Source organism: Salvelinus namaycush, unplaced genomic scaffold (genome assembly GCF_016432855.1).
Source record: "Salvelinus namaycush isolate Seneca unplaced genomic scaffold, SaNama_1.0 Scaffold949, whole genome shotgun sequence".
Lineage (NCBI taxonomy): Eukaryota > Metazoa > Chordata > Actinopteri > Salmoniformes > Salmonidae > Salvelinus > Salvelinus namaycush.
The window spans coordinates 85,594-99,268 of record NW_024061696.1 but is presented as its reverse complement, the minus strand read 5'-3'; the positions used below and the strand labels follow the sequence as shown (position 1 = coordinate 99,268).

General features: G+C 40.4%; 2 non-coding genes and 2 pseudogenes across 2 annotated transcripts; all 4 read left to right on the top strand.

Annotated features, from left to right (window-relative positions):
* The first annotated feature begins 3,037 nt into the window (after positions 1–3,037).
* Positions 3,038–3,156, top strand: LOC120043503. The gene has a single exon (XR_005476461.1). It is a non-coding gene; the product is annotated as a 5S ribosomal RNA (ribosomal RNA).
* Positions 3,157–3,850: 694 nt separating this feature from the next.
* LOC120043534 lies at positions 3,851–4,000 on the top strand (annotated as a pseudogene).
* Positions 4,001–9,388: 5,388 nt separating this feature from the next.
* LOC120043515 lies at positions 9,389–9,507 on the top strand. The gene has a single exon (XR_005476472.1). It is a non-coding gene; the product is annotated as a 5S ribosomal RNA (ribosomal RNA).
* Positions 9,508–10,200: 693 nt separating this feature from the next.
* On the top strand, positions 10,201–10,350 carry LOC120043533 (annotated as a pseudogene).
* The last annotated feature ends 3,325 nt before the right edge of the window (positions 10,351–13,675 follow it).

Below are 13,675 nucleotides of genomic sequence, written 5' to 3'. Positions count from 1 at the left end.
ATATTTCAGAGCAGGCCCAAATTCACAGCGCCTTCTATTTAAACCATAATAAAAAATAATACGTAGTTATGTTCTAGCTGCGGGTCCAATATTCACATTATGTTTAGCCCTATGTGAGGCGACCTGGAATCCCAAGTTTCGGCTCGATAGGTCATTCGGTGCCCGAGCAAAACCCTAATTGGTGCTGAAAATCCACTTTTTTCCATGCCTTGCTACGGGGTGCTTGAATGAGCAATCGGACAGAATCGTTGAGGTCCATCTCTATGGGCCGAGCCGGTTTCAATGCACCTAGTCTTGAGACTCTGGGACTTTTCTAAATGTCGCCAGTTTCGTTGAGCTCAAAATGAATTGAAAACATTGCAAATACACGAGGCTGTTTATCGGTCTGAGAACCTTCTAGAGCCACATAACACCGTGCACAATCGACCTGAGGTCTAGAACAGGTTTGTAAAGTTTCAGAACTCTAGGTCTGACGGTTCTTTAAAAGTTGGAACAAAACTAACTACTACAGGCACTGTCTGCCTCTTAGCCCTCAGTGTGTCCCTCCATCATTTCTGTGTGGGTGTGTTTTTTTTTTTTTTTTAATCTGATGGGATGAATGACTGATTTACAGTTCAGGAGGGTTGTCTATTCACATATATGAAGTTTTGGAAAGATTTGACATTTTTATCCCTTTGAAACAGCCCATTTGACACCAATTAAGGCACTTCCGGTTTGCACAGGAAGCTAAAAGTAACACTTATCATTACTGGAGTATGCTTTTACAGAATCCTGAGTTTTATGTCTGTATGTTAAAAATTGACTGATTTACATAGGCTGAATGCACTATTTCTCTCAAACTGCAGGTTGGCTATGGCAAACACTTTTAGGGTGATTTAACCACTTCCGGTTGCTCCAGGAAGCTTAGAATCGACACAGTAGACCTCATGGTGGCCTGATGGACTGACATCAAAGACAGGTTCATAAGACATTCATAACCCACATAGGCTTCAGGTTGAATTGAGAGGTGCAGTCAATGTATTCCTATGGAGCGACATGTCATTGTAAATTGTTTGATGTAAACACCAGCTTTTAACTGTTAAGGGTTAATGCCACAAGGTCAAGGTTAGGCTTGCACAGATCGGGAGGACCTTAAGACATTCCTGAGGTGAAATTGTGCTTCTAACCTTAACGGTTCTCTCTCTGTCTCCCAAAAGCAAATAAAATTGACATGAGGTCAAAAGGTCATTTGGGTCCATTTTCTTGTAACGGTCGCTGCGCTCAGACCGAGCGAGCTACGCGTCAAGCGGGGCATCTCGTTGAACTCGGCACGGCCTGGAGATAATAGTCATGCCATTGCAGGCTTTGTGTGTCTTTAAGCACCGTACTTTTTCACTCCATCCTTCCTTTTTGTGTGTGTGTGTGTTTGTGTGAGAGAGCTTTTCTTTGACATCTGTTGGGAAAAATGACTGATTACACTTCATGAGGGTTGTCTAATCACACAAGTGAAGTTTTGAAAAGATCTGACCTTTATTACCCTTCAAACCTGACCCTATGCACCATTTTAAGGTACTTCCAGTTGACATAGGAAGCTGAACGTGAACACATACCCTCCTTGGGTAGGCTCTTATTTAATATTGAGTTTTAAGTCTTTATGTTAAGAACTGACTTATTAACAGAGGGTTAAATGAGTGTGTGTTACTTCATAAAATCACATAAAATCACAGAATTCTCGCAGAGCTTCGAGACCCACTTTAAAAATGTTCGTGTGAACAAACTGCAACTGGATCTGTGAATTTTTTGAAAAAAAAATTCCTCTTCGTGAACATCACCAAATGGACAATGTACGATTTCTCTTAATTACGATAGATAAACGGCTGGTTCTTTTTCCTGACACCGTATGCTTATGTACTTTGACGTGAAGCGGTCAAATTGCAACCCTACGTTGCGTTTTTGACCTTTAATCCCAGAAAAAATGGCCATAACTCAAAAAGCGCAGAGGCCTCGACGCCATCTTGTTCGGGGCCAACTTCCTTTACTCCAAACCTACGCTCGCCGAGTTTCGTCTTCGAAATATTTTCCGTTTAGGAGAAAAGGCCGCGCTCGTTTGCCCCGTGTTCGTGCGCCTGCAATATGATTTATTTGCCCCCTTGTGGGAATTTTCGAGAATGCGGAGTCCAAGTCAAAAATTTGTTATTTTTATAAAACGGTGACCGAACGTCCGAGACGATTTCTTCGATGACTTCCTGAAAGAGCTCCCCCCCGCCCTCGGCCCGACGCCGTCCGCGATTTTCTGAGACGAAGTCGGACGTCTAGTAAGGGACCGTACATTCGCAATGGGAGAATCTTCACCGATCATATGGCTCCCAGTCTCACACTTCCCTTAAGGTATGTTAATGATAAACTGTTGCTTGGCGGCAGGCTTAAGGATGACTTGAGTCAACCGACTGTGCTTATGGAGATCTTTGAAGTCAGTTGTGAAAGAGACTTTGTGGACCAATCGAAAGGTGGAAACATTTGTTTGTAGCAAAACATTGTTGGCATTTTGTCTAAACATTATGTTGCGAAATGCAGCATTGTATTTATGCCACGCTGGTACTTCAATCAAGAGATAGTTGAGAAGCCACTCTAACCCCCCCGGTCATGATGTGTCATACGCGCCCCATGCGCTTCCAATATGAAATTGTCCATACATGCGTTCCTCCTTAGCACAGAACAATGCAATAGGTTTTCAACATCCAGAGCTTTTGTGTATTTATTGTGGCTAGTAGGATAGCTGCATGGGAAACTGTTGCTGATGATGTATTTGTCAGAAGTCATTGTATTTGTCCGTTTTTTCCCACAAGGCTGAAATATGTGCCCTCGCTTAGAAATGTTTGCAAGGTTTGTTTGTATTTCATCCAACTATCTGTGCTAAAAAGTGATGGCTACAGTATATGTAATTTCTTCCACTTTTTGAGTGAGCAAAGTTCAAGCTGCTTATCTAATTGGTGAGAATGCAATGTCTGTTTATCAGACTCACTTTGACTTTATATGGTGTACCAAGAGATGTGCCTTCGCTTACGGCCATACCAGCCTGATTACGCCCGATCTCGTCTGATCTCGGAAGCTAAGCAGGCTCGGGCCTGGTTAGTACTTGGATGGGAGACCTCCTGGGAATACCAGGTGCTGTAAGCCTTTTGTCCACTAGGGGGTGTGGCATTATTTCATCAGCAACACTGCCTTGTAGTAAGCATTTGATGCTGAATTGACTAAATGCAGCTTCTATGGGCTAGTCTCCCCTGCCCTTTTAATACGATCAAAGTTCCTTGTGTTGTCAGGGAGCAACTGCCTTTTATGCATAAGACAAATAAGAATATTGTTACTGAATGCAGCTTGTGTGTGCTCTGTGCTCCCTCGCCCTGTTCAAATGATCAAAGGAAATAATGCTGGTGAGGAGTGGAACTGGACTGGTGTCTGATGGCCCTGTGTTTTCCATGTTGGAATTACAACCCTTCTTTTATGGAGTAAATCAAAAGCACAAGAGAATCTGAGATGTTATCGATAATAAATCATTTGGTTTCATGCATTTGTCTGTGTGTGTGTGTGTGTGTGTCTGAATGTGATTGTATTTCGTCATATCGCAAACATTTGTGATATCAGATAGGTTAAGATATTAAAAAGTAATTGGTGATTTTTTCGACAGTGTTGCATGATGGGAATCTAGTGGTTCACTGATATAATCTAGTAAACAAAATAAACTACTTTTTCACCACTCTGTGTGCAAGTGCATTCCTAAACGGCATTTAACGCAGGTCGATGTGATATGATATTATCACAACAAAAGTGGTTCCCGTTAGCAGAAAATGTTGGCACTGGAGAGACTTGCCCTCCACTAAGCAGAAGAGATACTGTGATCAAGAAGTTGGTTGACCCAGTGTGGGGCTCAGCCATTCCACTCTGGCTGGGCTGACCCCTTTTGAATTTTCCAAATGTGGGAATCTCGAATGCAAAATTTATGGTAGTGGTCGTTTGCAAAATTTATGGTAGTGGTCGTTTGCGCTGTACCCTGATATCTTTGTAAGGGAAGTCCCCCCTCAATTGTACAAAATAACATGGCAACTTATTGGCACCGAGCGGACCATATACACGATGGGATTGTGTGGGATTTCACATTACATCCGGCGCTGTTTCGTCCAAAGTTGATGACAAATGCCATATTGTAAATGAGCTGTGTAACACCCCAAAAATCCTATAGTGGGCGAGTGTGTTCCATCTTAATTTTTCATAGGCTTACTGTAACGCAAGTCAAGACCCAAGAGTCATATTTTGAAATTTTGAAATTTTGAAAGTTTTGGCAAAAACTTATCACCCCCTTAAAAAAGTGCTTTCTGGACCGTTTTTCGAAATTCTTTCGATTTTTATGTCAATTACACATGTGTAAGAACTGTATGAAAATACTTTTGTCAAATTTTATTAACATAATTTTTTTGGACATTTTTATTTGGACTTAAGGAATATGTTTTGTGCATTTGGAATGTGATTTCATAGGAAGTCAAAAGTCAAAAGTCAAAAATGTCAAATATTTGGAAAAAATTTATCACCCCCTTTAAAAAAGTGCTTTCTGGACCGTTTTTTGAAATTCTTTCGATTTTTATGTCAATTACACATGTATAAGAACTGTATGAAAATACTTTAGTCACATTTTACTGTCATAATTTTTTATAAATGTTTACTTGTACTTAAGGAATATGTTTTGTGCATTTGCAATCTGATTTAATACGAAGTCAAAAATGTGAATAAATTAGAAAAAACGTATCACCCCCCAAACCTCCATAAATCACTCAGGCCAGCACCCATTGATTTGGGGCCGTAGTATAGTGCTCCCATGGACGTCTGGATGACACCTAAAAGCATTTAAAACCGTTTTGAAAAATGACGCCTGGTAACCCAAAACATGAAACATAGAATATTTTTTGACTTTGTTTGGAAACCTCCATAAATCACTCAGGCCGTACCCCATTGACTCGAGAAGAAAAAACATAAAATATTTTCCAGAAAAAAAACAGAATATTTTCTGAGTTTTTGTGAAAACCTCCATAAAACACTCAGGCCAGCCCCCATTGATTTTTGGCCGTAGAATAGTGCTCCCAGAGCGGGTATGGAGATCTGGATGCTCCCTAAACGCAATTTCAACCATCTTGAAACATGGCACCTGGTAACCCCAAAAAAATACCAGGTGCACGAACAGTTTGGACTTGTGTGTGTGTGTGTGAGCTTTTCTTTGACATCTGTTTAGAGAAATGACTGATTTACAGTTCATGAAGGTTGCCTAATCACACACTTAAAGTTTTGGAAAGATCTGACTTTTTTAACCCTTTGAAACAGCACCTATGACCCCATTTTAAGGCACTTCCGGTTGGCACAGGAAGCTATAAGTAAATACCTATCCTGATCGGGGTATGCTTTTACAGAATCCTGAGTTTTAAGTCTATACGTTAAGAACTGACTGATTTACAAAGGGTTGAATGCACTATATATCACAAACTGCTGGTTGGGTATGGCAAAACACTTTTAGGGTGATTTTATCACTTCCGGTTGCTCCAGGAAGCTTAGAATCAACACAGGTAGACCTCATAGTGGCTTGATGGATTGTCATTGAAGACAGGTTCATAAGACATTCATAACCCACATAGGGTTTATTTAAAGAATGCACGTTACATTTGCATATGATTCAACAGTGAAAAACATCACATCATATTGCAAACATAACACACTGTTGAATCATATTGCAAACACACACTGTTACATTTGCAATATGATGTGTTGAATCATATTGCAAACATAACACACACTGTTACGTTTGCAATATGATGTGTTGGATCATATTGCAAACATAACACACACTGTTACATTTGCAATATGATGTGTTGAATCATATTGCAAACATAACACACACTGTTACGTTTGCAATATGATGTGTTGAATCATATTGCAAACATAACACACACTGTTACATTTGCAATATGATGTGTTGAATCATATTGCAAATCTAACGTGCATTTGCAATATGATGTGATGTTGAATCATATTGCAAATGTAACGTACATTCTCTTAAATACTTTAGAAATGCAAAAGTCAACGTCCTGATGACCTCAGGATGGCCGGGCAGTGATAGTGGTTCCTCTCCATCGCTCGTTGTGTTAAATTTCATCATGTCGCTTTTTGTGATGGTACCCCCCCGTTGAAACATATTGCAAATGTACAAAAGTCAAGTAGCAAGTCGGTGTCCATCAGTCAATTAGATATATTCAGACACCAAACTGATACCATCTGACACCAAACTCACTTTTACCAACTCCTTTAGAAGCCAACTATCACATATTTCAGAGCAGGCCCAAAATTCACAGCGCCTTCTATTTAAACCATAATAAAACAAATAATACGTAGTTATGTTCTAGCTGCGGGTCCAATATTCACATTATGTTTAGCCCTATGTGAGGCGACCTGGAATCCCAAGTTTCGGCTCGATAGGTCATTCGGTGCCCGAGCAAAACCCTAATTGGTGCTGAAAATCCACTTTTTTCCATGCCTTGCTACGGGGTGCTTGAATGAGCAATCGGACAGAATCGTTGAGGTCCATCTCTATGGACCGAGCCGGTTTCAATGCACCTAGTCTTGAGACTCTGGGACTTTTCTAAATGTCGCCAGTTTCGTTGAGCTCAAAATGAATTGAAAACATTGCAAATACACGAGGCTGTTTATCGGTCTGAGAACCTTCTAGAGCCACATAACTCACCGTGCACAATCGACCTGAGGTCTAGAACAGGTTTGTAAAGTTTCAGAACTCTAGGTCTGACGGTTCTTTAAAAGTTGGAACAAAACTAACTACTACAGGCACTGTCTGCCTCTTAGCCCCTCAGTGTGTCCCTCCATCATTTCTGTGTGGGTGTGTTTTTTTTTTTTTTTTAATCTGATGGGATGAATGACTGATTTACAGTTCAGGAGGGTTGTCTATTCACATATATGAAGTTTTGGAAAGATTTGACATTTTTATCCCTTTGAAACAGCCCATTTGACACCAATTAAGGCACTTCCGGTTTGCACAGGAAGCTAAAAGTAAACACTTATCATTACTGGAGTATGCTTTTACAGAATCCTGAGTTTTATGTCTGTATGTTAAAAATTGACTGATTTACATAGGGCTGAATGCACTATTTCTCTCAAACTGCAGGTTGGCTATGGCAAACACTTTTAGGGTGATTTAACCACTTCCGGTTGCTCCAGGAAGCTTAGAATCGACACAGGTAGACCTCATGGTGGCCTGATGGACTGACATCAAAGACAGGTTCATAAGACATTCATAACCCACATAGGCTTCAGGTTGAATTGAGAGGTGCAGTCAATGTATTCCTATGGAGCGACATGTCATTGTAAATTGTTTGATGTAAACACCAGCTTTTAACTGTTAAGGGTTAATGCCACAAGGTCAAGGTTAGGCTTGCACAGATCGGGAGGACCTTAAGAACATTCCTGAGGTGAAATTGTGCTTCTAACCTTAACGGTTCTCTCTCTGTCTCCCAAAAGCAAATAAAATTGACATGAGGTCAAAAGGTCATTTGGGTCCATTTTCTTGTAACGGTCGCTGCGCTCAGACCGAGCGAGCTACGGTCAAGCGGGGCATCTCGTTGAACTCGGCACGGCCTGGAGATAATAGTCATGCCATTGCAGGCTTTGTGTGTCTTTAAGCACCGTACTTTTTCACTCCATCCTTCCTTTTTGTGTGTGTGTGTGTTTGTGTGAGAGAGCTTTTCTTTGACATCTGTTGGGAAAAATGACTGATTACACTTCATGAGGGTTGTCTAATCACACAAGTGAAGTTTTGAAAAGATCTGACCTTTATTACCCTTCAAACCTGACCCTATGCACCATTTTAAGGTACTTCCAGTTGACATAGGAAGCTGAACGTGAACACATACCCTCCTTGGGGTAGGCTCTTATTTAATATTGAGTTTTAAGTCTTTATGTTAAGAACTGACTTATTAACAGAGGGTTAAATGAGTGTGTGTTACTTCATAAAATCACATAAAATCACAGAATTCTCGCAGAGCTTCGAGACCCACTTTAAAAATGTTCGTGTGAACAAACTGCAACTGGATCTGTGAATTTTTTGAAAAAAAAATTCCTCTTCGTGAACATCACCAAATGGACAATGTACGATTTCTCTTAAATTACGATAGATAAACGGCTGGTTCTTTTTTTCCTGACACCGTATGCTTATGTACTTTGACGTGAAGCGGTCAAATTGCACCCTACTTTGCGTTTTTGACCTTTAATCCCAGAAAAATGGCCATAACTCAAAAAGCGCAGAGGCCTCGACGCCATCTTGTTCGGGGCCAACTTCCCTTTACTCCAAACCTACGCTCGCCGAGTTTCGTCTTCGAAATATTTTCCGTTTAGGAGAAAAGGCCGCGCTCGTTTGCCCCGTGTTCGTGCGCCTGCAATATGATTTATTTGCCCCCTTGTGGGAATTTTCGAGAATGCGGAGTCCAAGTCAAAAATTTGTTATTTTTATAAAACGGTGACCGAACGTCCGAGACGATTTCTTCGATGACTTCCTGAAAGAGCTCCCCCCCGCCCTCGGCCCGACGCCGTCCGCGATTTTCTGAGACGAAGTCGGACGTCTAGTAAGGGACCGTACATTCGCAATGGGAGAATCTTCACCGATCATATGGCTCCCGTCTCACACTTCCCTTAAGGTATGTTAATGATAAACTGTTGCTTGGCGGCAGGCTTAAGGATGACTTGAGTCAACCGACTGTGCTTATGGAGATCTTTGAAGTCAGTTGTGAAAGAGACTTTGTGGACCAATCGAAAGGTGGAAACATTTGTTTGTAGCAAAACATTGTTGGCATTTTGTCTAAACATTATGTTGCGAAATGCAGCATTGTATTTATGCCACGCTGGTACTTCAATCAAGAGATAGTTGAGAAGCCACTCTAACCCCCCCGGTCATGATGTGTCATACGCGCCCCATGCGCTTCCAATATGAAATTGTCCATACATGCGTTCCTCCTTAGCACAGAACAATGCAATAGGTTTTCAACATCCAGAGCTTTTGTGTATTTATTGTGGCTAGTAGGATAGCTGCATGGGAAACTGTTGCTGATGATGTATTTGTCAGAAGTCATTGTATTTGTCCGTTTTTTCCCACAAGGCTGAAATATGTGCCCTCGCTTAGAAATGTTTGCAAGGTTTGTTTGTATTTCATCCAACTATCTGTGCTAAAAAGTGATGGCTACAGTATATGTAATTTCTTCCACTTTTTGAGTGAGCCAAAGTTCAAGCTGCTTATCTAATTGGTGAGAATGCAATGTCTGTTTATCAGACTCACTTTGACTTTATATGGTGTACCAAGAGATGTACCTTCGCTTACGGCCATACCAGCCTGAATATGCCCGATCTTGTCTGATCTCGGAAGCTAAGCAGGCTCGGGCCTGGTTAGTACTTGGATGGGAGACCTCCTGGGAATACCAGGTGCTGTAAGCCTTTTGTCCACTAGGGGGTGTGGCATTATTTCATCAGCAACACTGCCTTGTAGTAAGCATTTGATGCTGAATTGACTAAATGCAGCTTCTATGGGCTAGTCTCCCCTGCCCTTTTAATACGATCAAAGTTCCTTGTGTTGTCAGGGAGCAACTGCCTTTTATGCATAAGACAAATAAGAATATTGTTACTGAATGCAGCTTGTGTGTGCTCTGTGCTCCCTCGCCCTGTTCAAATGATCAAAGGAAATAATGCTGGTGAGGAGTGGAACTGGACTGGTGTCTGATGGCCCTGTGTTTTCCATGTTGGAATTACAACCCTTCTTTTATGGAGTAAATCAAAAGCACAAGAGAATCTGAGATGTTATCGATAATAAATCAATTGGTTTCATGCATTTGTCTGTGTGTGTGTGTGTGTGTCTGAATGTGATTGTATTTCGTCATATCGCAAACATTTGTGATATCAGATAGGTTAAGATATTAAAAAGTAATTGGTGATTTTTTCGACAGTGTTGCATGATGGGAATCTAGTGGTTCACTGATATAATCTAGTAAACAAAATAAACTACTTTTTCACCACTCTGTGTGCAAGTGCATTCCTAAACGGCATTTAACGCAGGTCGATGTGATATGATATTATCACAACAAAAAGTGGTTCCCGTTAGCGGAAAATGTTGGCACTGGAGAGACTTGCCCTCCACTAAGCAGAAGAGATACTGTGATCAAGAAGTTGGTTGACCCAGTGTGGGGCTCAGCCATTCCACTCTGGCTGGGCTGACCCCTTTTGAATTTTCCAAATGTGGGAATCTCGAATGCAAAATTTATGGTAGTGGTCGTTTGCAAAATTTATGGTAGTGGTCGTTTGCGCTGTACCCTGATATCTTTGTAAGGGAAGTCCCCCCTCAATTGTACAAAATAACATGGCAACTTATTGGCACCGAGCGGACCATATACACGATGGGATTGTGTGGGATTTCACATTACATCCGGCGCTGTTTCGTCCAAAGTTGATGACAAATGCCATATTGTAAATGAGCTGTGTAACACCCCAAAAATCCTATAGTGGGCGAGTGTGTTCCATCTTAATTTTTCATAGGCTTACTGTAACGCAAGTCAAGACCCAAGAGTCATATTTTGAAATTTTGAAATTTTGAAAGTTTTGGCAAAAACTTATCACCCCCTTAAAAAAGTGCTTTCTGGACCGTTTTTTCGAAATTCTTTCGATTTTTATGTCAATTACACATGTGTAAGAACTGTATGAAAATACTTTTGTCAAATTTTATTAACATAATTTTTTGGACATTTTTATTTGGACTTAAGGAATATGTTTTGTGCATTTGGAATGTGATTTCATAGGAAGTCAAAAGTCAAAAGTCAAAAATGTCAAATATTTGGAAAAAATTTATCACCCCCTTTAAAAAAGTGCTTTCTGGACCGTTTTTTGAAATTCTTTCGATTTTTATGTCAATTACACATGTATAAGAACTGTATGAAAATACTTTAGTCACATTTTACTGTCATAATTTTTTATAAATGTTTACTTGTACTTAAGGAATATGTTTTGTGCATTTGCAATCTGATTTAATACGAAGTCAAAAATGTGAATAAATTAGAAAAAACGTATCACCCCCCAAACCTCCATAAATCACTCAGGCCAGCACCCATTGATTTGGGGCCGTAGTATAGTGCTCCCATGGACGTCTGGATGACACCTAAAAGCATTTAAAACCGTTTTGAAAAATGACGCCTGGTAACCCAAAACATGAAACATAGAATATTTTTTGACTTTGTTTGGAAACCTCCATAAATCACTCAGGCCGTACCCCATTGACTCGAGAAGAAAAAACATAAAATATTTTCCAGAAAAAAAACAGAATATTTTCTGAGTTTTTGTGAAAACCTCCATAAAACACTCAGGCCAGCCCCCATTGATTTTTGGCCGTAGAATAGTGCTCCCAGAGCGGGTATGGAGATCTGGATGCTCCCTAAACGCAATTTCAACCATCTTGAAACATGGCACCTGGTAACCCCAAAAAAATACCAGGTGCACGAACAGTTTGGACTTGTGTGTGTGTGTGTGAGCTTTTCTTTGACATCTGTTTAGAGAAATGACTGATTTACAGTTCATGAAGGTTGCCTAATCACACACTTAAAGTTTTGGAAAGATCTGACTTTTTTAACCCTTTGAAACAGCACCTATGACCCCATTTTAAGGCACTTCCGGTTGGCACAGGAAGCTATAAGTAAATACCTATCCTGATCGGGGTATGCTTTTACAGAATCCTGAGTTTTAAGTCTATACGTTAAGAACTGACTGATTTACAAAGGGTTGAATGCACTATATATCACAAACTGCTGGTTGGGTATGGCAAAACACTTTTAGGGTGATTTTATCACTTCCGGTTGCTCCAGGAGGCTTAGAATCAACACAGGTAGACCTCATAGTGGCTTGATGGATTGTCATTGAAGACAGGTTCATAAGACATTCATAACCCACATAGGGTTTATTTAAAGAATGCACGTTACATTTGCATATGATTCAACAGTGAAAAACATCACATCATATTGCAAACATAACACACTGTTGAATCATATTGCAAACACACACTGTTACATTTGCAATATGATGTGTTGAATCATATTGCAAACATAACACACACTGTTACGTTTGCAATATGATGTGTTGGATCATATTGCAAACATAACACACACTGTTACATTTGCAATATGATGTGTTGAATCATATTGCAAACATAACACACACTGTTACGTTTGCAATATGATGTGTTGAATCATATTGCAAACATAACACACACTGTTACATTTGCAATATGATGTGTTGAATCATATTGCAAATCTAACGTGCATTTGCAATATGATGTGATGTTGAATCATATTGCAAATGTAACGTACATTCTCTTAAATACTTTAGAAATGCAAAAGTCAACGTCCTGATGACCTCAGGATGGCCGGGCAGTGATAGTGGTTCCTCTCCATCGCTCGTTGTGTTAAATTTCATCATGTCGCTTTTTGTGATGGTACCCCCCCGTTGAAACATATTGCAAATGTACAAAAGTCAAGTAGCAAGTCGGTGTCCATCAGTCAATTAGATATATTCAGACACCAAACTGATACCATCTGACACCAAACTCACTTTTACCAACTCCTTTAGAAGCCAACTATCACATATTTCAGAGCAGGCCCAAAATTCACAGCGCCTTCTATTTAAACCATAATAAAACAAATAATACGTAGTTATGTTCTAGCTGCGGGTCCAATATTCACATTATGTTTAGCCCTATGTGAGGCGACCTGGAATCCCAAGTTTCGGCTCGATAGGTCATTCGGTGCCCGAGCAAAACCCTAATTGGTGCTGAAAATCCACTTTTTTCCATGCCTTGCTACGGGGTGCTTGAATGAGCAATCGGACAGAATCGTTGAGGTCCATCTCTATGGACCGAGCCGGTTTCAATGCACCTAGTCTTGAGACTCTGGGACTTTTCTAAATGTCGCCAGTTTCGTTGAGCTCAAAATGAATTGAAAACATTGCAAATACACGAGGCTGTTTATCGGTCTGAGAACCTTCTAGAGCCACATAACTCACCGTGCACAATCGACCTGAGGTCTAGAACAGGTTTGTAAAGTTTCAGAACTCTAGGTCTGACGGTTCTTTAAAAGTTGGAACAAAACTAACTACTACAGGCACTGTCTGCCTCTTAGCCCCTCAGTGTGTCCCTCCATCATTTCTGTGTGGGTGTGTTTTTTTTTTTTTTTTAATCTGATGGGATGAATGACTGATTTACAGTTCAGGAGGGTTGTCTATTCACATATATGAAGTTTTGGAAAGATTTGACATTTTTATCCCTTTGAAACAGCCCATTTGACACCAATTAAGGCACTTCCGGTTTGCACAGGAAGCTAAAAGTAAACACTTATCATTACTGGAGTATGCTTTTACAGAATCCTGAGTTTTATGTCTGTATGTTAAAAATTGACTGATTTACATAGGGCTGAATGCACTATTTCTCTCAAACTGCAGGTTGGCTATGGCAAACACTTTTAGGGTGATTTAACCACTTCCGGTTGCTCCAGGAAGCTTAGAATCGACACAGGTAGACCTCATGGTGGCCTGATGGACTGACATCAAAGACAGGTTCATAAGACATTCATAA